Source organism: Sapajus apella, unplaced genomic scaffold (assembly GCF_009761245.1).
Source record: "Sapajus apella isolate SASKATOON/1434 unplaced genomic scaffold, GSC_monkey_1.0 scaffold10, whole genome shotgun sequence".
Lineage (NCBI taxonomy): Eukaryota > Metazoa > Chordata > Mammalia > Primates > Cebidae > Sapajus > Sapajus apella.
Window position 1 is genome coordinate 31,994,349 of NW_022436950.1, and position 6,567 is coordinate 32,000,915.

A 6,567-nucleotide genomic window follows, 5' to 3' on the forward strand; every position below is an offset into this window, starting at 1 on the left:
TGTTTAAAGTTATTCACACAGCTTTCCAAAGACTCACAGCATTTAAAAGCTAACCCTACTACAGAGATTCAACAACTTCTTCCAGGTCCGAACAACAGTGGAATATAACTCCAGTGCCCTGGCTCCTTGTCCAGCTCTTCTCTCTCTCCCCTTTCCAGCCGCCAGTTCAGTTTTAAGAATTTCATTCTCCACACTCAGATGCAGGCAAATGCGTTTGACTTGACCATATTGATTTCAGGCAGGTGAGAGTGGATGTAGCGATTCAGCTTGACAAATATTTAGATCAGTTAAGTGTCCTTTAGAATCACTTGAACTCAATGTTTCCTTTCCCCGACCATCTCACTCAGCAACCTACCTCTCTAGCATAAAATATTCAAATTCTTTCTAAATTTCATCTACTGAAAAAATACTTCTAGGCCCTGGCTACATGATATCTCCACTGGGAGCCCTGTCCTTTCCTTACCCTGAGAAAACCAGAGCTAAAGTAGATTTAAATGACTCAGCAGTAGGACTCAGGTCTTGTCTCTGCCTGCTTACTTAGGGAGTGCTCCAGCCTTTGGGCTGTCTTGCACTCCAACATAGGAAGGAAATCATCGACGGCTCCATTCCCTGGCGTTTGAGACTTTTCTTCCCACAGACACATTCCTGAGGACATCAGTCATGGGTAAAGAACTCCACTGGGGTCAGAGTTGGATCCCACAAGGCAGATTAGGACTTGTAAGTGGAGTGGTACAGACTTGGTGTTCCCAGAGCCTCTCACTCATGATTCATGGCTCTCCACCCCAAGCATCAGGACTTGCTCAACTTCACCACAGAAGGAAACAGACTGTAAGCTTGGAGGGCCGGGGAGGAAACCGGAGGCACGTGTAGGAGGAAGAGAGATACTGATGGTAAGTTTCGCCTGTCATCCTCTTGAGCTGGGGGTGCATAGAGTCCAATAAGACCCCATGTGAGTACGTCAGATGACAAAGCTCAGGTTGGATGGGTGTGTGGAGTAAAGGCTTTGCATCACCTTTACCAGGGTGAGGGAAGGCTATTACAGATAGCACAGGGCACCTTGATGATGGGGTGAAGGAGCCTATGTGGATGTGGTAGTTGCCAACTGCTTCCTACTTCTCTACATGGGAGAAAGTCCTTCTCTGTAATCATGGAAGCTCATGTTTTTGACGGTGGCCAGGTTAGGAACCTCTGATTACTAGGACAGAGCAGAGTAGCAGGACTGGTAGATCAGATATCTCATGACGCCCTTAAAAAGGGACTAGAATATCTGGGACTCCTCTGGTGTAACTAAATGATCTTCAAGCTTTACCAGCAGGTGAGCAAGGTCCCATTGTATTTGGTACTCACATCTCCACTAATTCTGTAAAACTTTGCCAAGTTTCCCTTACATCCCTTGCACCTCTTCAAAAGATATTCCTAAGAGTTCCCAAGAGGCATGTAACATAGGCCTGCATACCGGCCCAGTCTTCTGGGCTGAGCTGCTGCACTGTTGCTCAGCCTTGATGGCTGAACTTGATCTCTGTTGCGGCACCCACCACTCTTTCTCAAGCCTTGACACCTTGGCAGGCTTTGGCAAAAAGAGGAGAGCTGTTCTTCCTTGGCATTGTGTTCACTTAGTGGGGGTCCCACAGTAGGGTTTCTTGGACCCCAGGGTATCATAGGGCTTAATAGGACCAGCCCTTGCATCTCACACATTCTATCCTTTCTGTCACTGGTACACACATGTCTGACATCTGAGTGGGGAGTGCTCAAATATCTGCCACCAGCTTGAGTCAGAACCATTGACTTCCCTGAGCTTTTCAGGGCCTATTACCGAGTCTGGTCCACACACTCCAGGGTCTTTTCCTCATGGTCTGGTCTTTCTCAGGTGCCTGCCTTTCCTCCATGCAAACTGCCTCCCCTTCTCCCTTCCTTCCTGCTCTGTCAGAGGCATCATGTCTGGGTGCATATTTGAACCCCATCAGTACACAGAAATCATGTATTTCCTTGAGGGCCCCTCAGACCCCAAGTACAAACATTGAAATACCAGCAGGGATGGGGGTTCTGCCTCACTTCGTCTGCCAGCCATGTGCAGACCTTGCTCCAGTCCAACTGACACTTTAGCGAGTGCTTCATTCTGGTTTGTGAATGGCTTCCCAGTGTCTGTCACTGTGTTCACAGGGCCACCGAGGTTGGCTCAGTTGGAATACCAGCCATGTGGCATGTCTCATGGGGCAAGAGCTGTGCCGCCCATGGGAGCCCAGAGGAGCATACTGAGGACCAACACCAGGGAGACCTTGCCCAAACACGAGTCTAAAGAAGATGACCAAAAAAGGGGTGCAGATCTAGTAGTTTACAAGTGGTGCCAAGATACGGTCAGATTCTGAGCATGTTTAAATCAAGTAAATGATGTTTGAGGGTGGTTGTCCTAACTACCTGCGGTTGTCCACTACTCACCTGTATAGGCCAGATTGCGTGTGCCAAGCAGATGGACCAGGCTGGCTTGAAGGACCAGGGCAGGTATTACATGTCCTAGACAGGTGTTATACAGTGGTTAAAGCTCCTCCTTGTGTTTAAAGGATTATTTACAAAACATATAAAGACCCAAAGACTTTAATTCCTTTGTGATGTTGGGATTAAAATCTCAACTAACAATAGTCTAACTGGATTGGAAATGGGGAATTTTCTATGGAATTTGGTTCTTTTGAATTCCAGCTGCATGCACAGTAGAATTTTTTTCCCCCTATAAGTGAGAGTATATGGCAATCTGGGCATTCTCTTATTAAAGTAAAGATAATAGTAAACTCAATTTTTTTTTTTTTTTTCGTGAGAGGATTGTTTTATATTCTGCCTTTCCTGGTGTTGTTCATTGGGGCTTCTAATACAAATGTAGTATCGCCCTTAGCTCTTCTCATAATACCTGTTGTATGTGATGATGTGGGTGCTTAGGGGAACAGGATGGGGAATCTCTTGTATTTCAGGGGATGCAGGCATGAGTGGATGGCCCAAGGTCAAATAAGGAGCTGAAGTTCATTATCTCTGTTTCCAGCTCTGCCAATGAGCAGTATCATCACAACTAACCAATCAATCAATTATTCAGTCATTTAATGAGAAGCTACTGCATACCCATCCCTTTCCTTGGCCTTCAGGACAATTAGACATGGTGCCTGTCTTCAGATTGCTCACACACTAGTTGGAGACACAAAAGTTACAGCGATAAAGCAACAATCCCTAAGTGCTCAACAGCTCACCAAGCCTGAATGGAGAGGAGGAGACCTTGGTGTGGCCTGGAATGAAAGAGCAGCTTTAGGAAGGAGTGGCATAAAAGAGAGAACTTAATGTAGCAGTTTTTCTTCCTCTACGCACAAATGGTATTACATGTGTTACCGGCCAGTGTTGGGTACCAGTGGCACTGATGTGGTCACTAAGGGACCCTTGGTGCCAGAGCTGGGACAAGGGCGGGGAAGCAAGATGTCTAGGGCCTTGCATGACTTCAAGAATGAGCGCCTCCTTAAATGATGTGCCTAGGTCTTCCTTCCTGGCCTCCGCCTGGTCCCCGTATGCTTTCTCTGCCTCTCTCTACTTCATTCTCTAGCTCCGTCTTCTTTTTATTAGTGCTATTTTTTCCTCCCTCCTGGTTGTTTTTCTTCATTCTTTCTCTTCTTTTTTTCTTTTCCTTTTTACCAGTCTACTACTAATACTCTTCCAGTGCCCCTCAGTGATCCATTCCAAACACTGCTGGATTCTTATGTAGACTGCTGATATAGGTCATAAGGTGGATGTAAACAATGTCTGTGACCTGCCTTAGCATTGCTATTTTTAATCCTGTGATAACAATAATACTGATACATATTACAAGTGACGTCTTTGGGTCTAGTTTCTGAGAAAACCCAAGTTCTTTTTATGTAACAACACCTATGTAAAGGAATGAGATGACTTAAGTTACATAGAAATTAACTGCAACAAGACAAGATTAATATATTTGATATTCTTGGCCAACTAATGCTTCTAAGCATCTTCCCTTCAGAGCATAAGCTCCTTGCTCATCGTACCCTCCATGGACCCCTCTCCACTGGATCTCCAGCCCCTAGAATAGAGCTGGGTATACATGAGGTGCTTAATACATAATTGTCAAACTGAATGTAGAGTTTTAGGAGTTTAAAGAGAGTTTTTAAATAGGGAGAAGTGGAGACACAATGTCAGGAATGAGATGAAATTATTTAACCAATTGGAGATGAAGTTCGAAATGGAAACTACGACATGACTCAACATCTTCAAGTTCTGAAGTAATAATTAGCACATAAAGTTGATCTGTTATGGACTTCTTGTTGTGTTCCCCCCAAAACTGATATGTTGAAATCCTGACCTCCAGTGTGATGGCATTGGGAGGTGGAGACTTTGGGAGGTTATTAGGTCACAAGATTGGAGCCCTCATGAATGGGATTAGTGCCTACGTAGGAAGAGCCAGGAGAGCTCTTGATTCCTTTTTCTATTCTCTGCTTTGTGAGGATACAGAGAGAAGACAGCTGTCTGCAAACCGGAAAGATGGTTCTCACCATACTTCATATCTGCCAATGGATCCTTGCTGTTGAACCTCCCAATCTTCAGAATCATGAGAAATAAACATTGTGTAAGCCACCCAGTCTACAGTAATTTGTTCTAGCAGCCCGAGCTGACTAAGATACGGTGTCATTGCATAACCACTTTTAACCTTAGTCTTTCTATCTGTAAAGTAAATGGGTTAGAGAAATCATTCCAGAAAATGTTTCTGCTTAAAAAAAATTCTTCTGTTTCCTTACCAATGTGAAGTTTGGGTGGCCCTGTTGTAAATGACTCCATTTGATTTTGATTTTGAATTTATTCTCTTTCTTCCCACTTTCATCTCAGGTACTTAGTGCCTGTATGTGCTTTTGATCACAGCCTCAGAAAATAGAACAGTGTGTGGCATTGCAAGGTGGGGCCTTTGCTTAGGAGCTTTGAAAACAGAAGTAATTTTCTTGTACACATGTTGACAGTTTAAGCCTAAGTTCTTTAAGTTTTAGTCTGTATTATTATTGGTTTCAAACATTTAATGTATGGATTACTCCTTTGGTTCCTGCATTCCTGCTTTCATAGCCATATTGACTTGTTAAATAATGAAAATTAGCTGAGCAGTGGCCTTAGAATGAGAGTCTTCAAGGGCTAAAATGTGTAGAGTTTGATCACATCCCCACCCTGCTTTCTTGTGGGACCCTCGGGGTAAGGTAGCTGGCATTTGGTTGACATGGTCCAGGTGTTGAATAGATGTCCATGCTTTCCTTTTCTTCAAGAATGAGGAAGCCACCTTCAGATGCTAAAGTCAGATTCTGTATAAATAGCTGAGATATTACATCTGAGCAACCTTGGAGGAATAGTATTCACCCTACCTTTAGTTTTCTGCTAATGTTATTCAACATTCTTTTCCCACTTTTCCCACTTTGGTCTCTTTCTTCTTCTCCCTTTTGGCAGTTGCATTGGCTTTCTTTTCTAATCTAGAAATGATGATAGGGATGGTGGCAGCAAACACCAGAGAAGAGTCAGCGGCAGTGGGAGGAGGGGAGGGGGAGGCTATACTTTGACAAGGAATAAAACAGAAGCCTAACTGTGAGGCCATCAATTCACCCCCTGAGTGTGAGCAGCAGATGATTGCTTGAGATTATCTGGGAAGACATTCACCTTTTAGAGCGGGGTTGCAAACTGGCAGACCAGCAGTGAAATTTAGCCGCAAACATAATCGTTTAGCCAGCAAAGTGTTTGGAATATATTTTACAAAGATCCACAGGTCTTACTACTCCTAATGTCTTGTTCTGGATACTACACACACTCATACATACTTCCTGTTCCTTTGTGGGGAGTTTTCTTTTACAATCTAGAGTCTGATCTCAGATAAAACCTCTTCTCCCAACAAAAGAAGATCCATGCCAACTCATCATCAGCTCACTTTTTCTCCATCTTTAGTTTGGGTCATATCAAAAAATTTGATAACTGGCTGGGCGTGGTGGCTCACGCCTGTAATCTCAGCATTTTGGGAGGCCAAGCCGGGTGGATCACCTGAGGTCCGGAGTTCAAGACCAGCCTGGCCAACAAGGTGAAACCCTGTCTTTATTAAAACAACAACAACAACAACAACAAAAAACCCAAAAATTTGATAACCATGGCTGCATATAGTAACTGCAAAAAATAATATCCAGATTCACTATTAGAAATCAGCTCCATGTTTTAGAGCCTCTCCTTCAATTTTTGTCTGCCGTGCTAGACATGTGACAAGCCAAACTCTCTTTGTGTTGGTCTTCACTGTGCTGAGCTCTGTTGGAAGCCTCTGGGAGCTCAGTGTGCAAAGGAGATAAGCCAGGAGCATGACGCTTGTTTAATGGCTCTCTCTGCAGTGTCCTTGTATTCTCAGCTCCTTTTTTCTTACCCATTTCCTTGGCCTTTTATCATAAATTCCCTGTGTTGCATACCACTCTTGGCAGAATTGCCCACTGTATTCCTTCATTAGCTTGGCTTTATAAGGGAAAGGATGCTAGGTGTCTTAGTCTCTTTGGGCTACTATAAAAATACCTTAGACTA

The 6,567-nt window shown here is 43.9% G+C and overlaps 1 long non-coding RNA gene across 1 annotated transcript; it reads left to right on the plus strand.

The window, feature by feature from the left end:
* The first annotated feature begins 207 nt into the window (after positions 1 to 207).
* Positions 208 to 5,985, plus strand: LOC116551886. Its single transcript, XR_004269100.1, has 3 exons — positions 208 to 890; positions 2,161 to 2,354; positions 4,495 to 5,985. It is a non-coding gene; the product is annotated as an uncharacterized LOC116551886 (long non-coding RNA).
* The last annotated feature ends 582 nt before the right edge of the window (positions 5,986 to 6,567 follow it).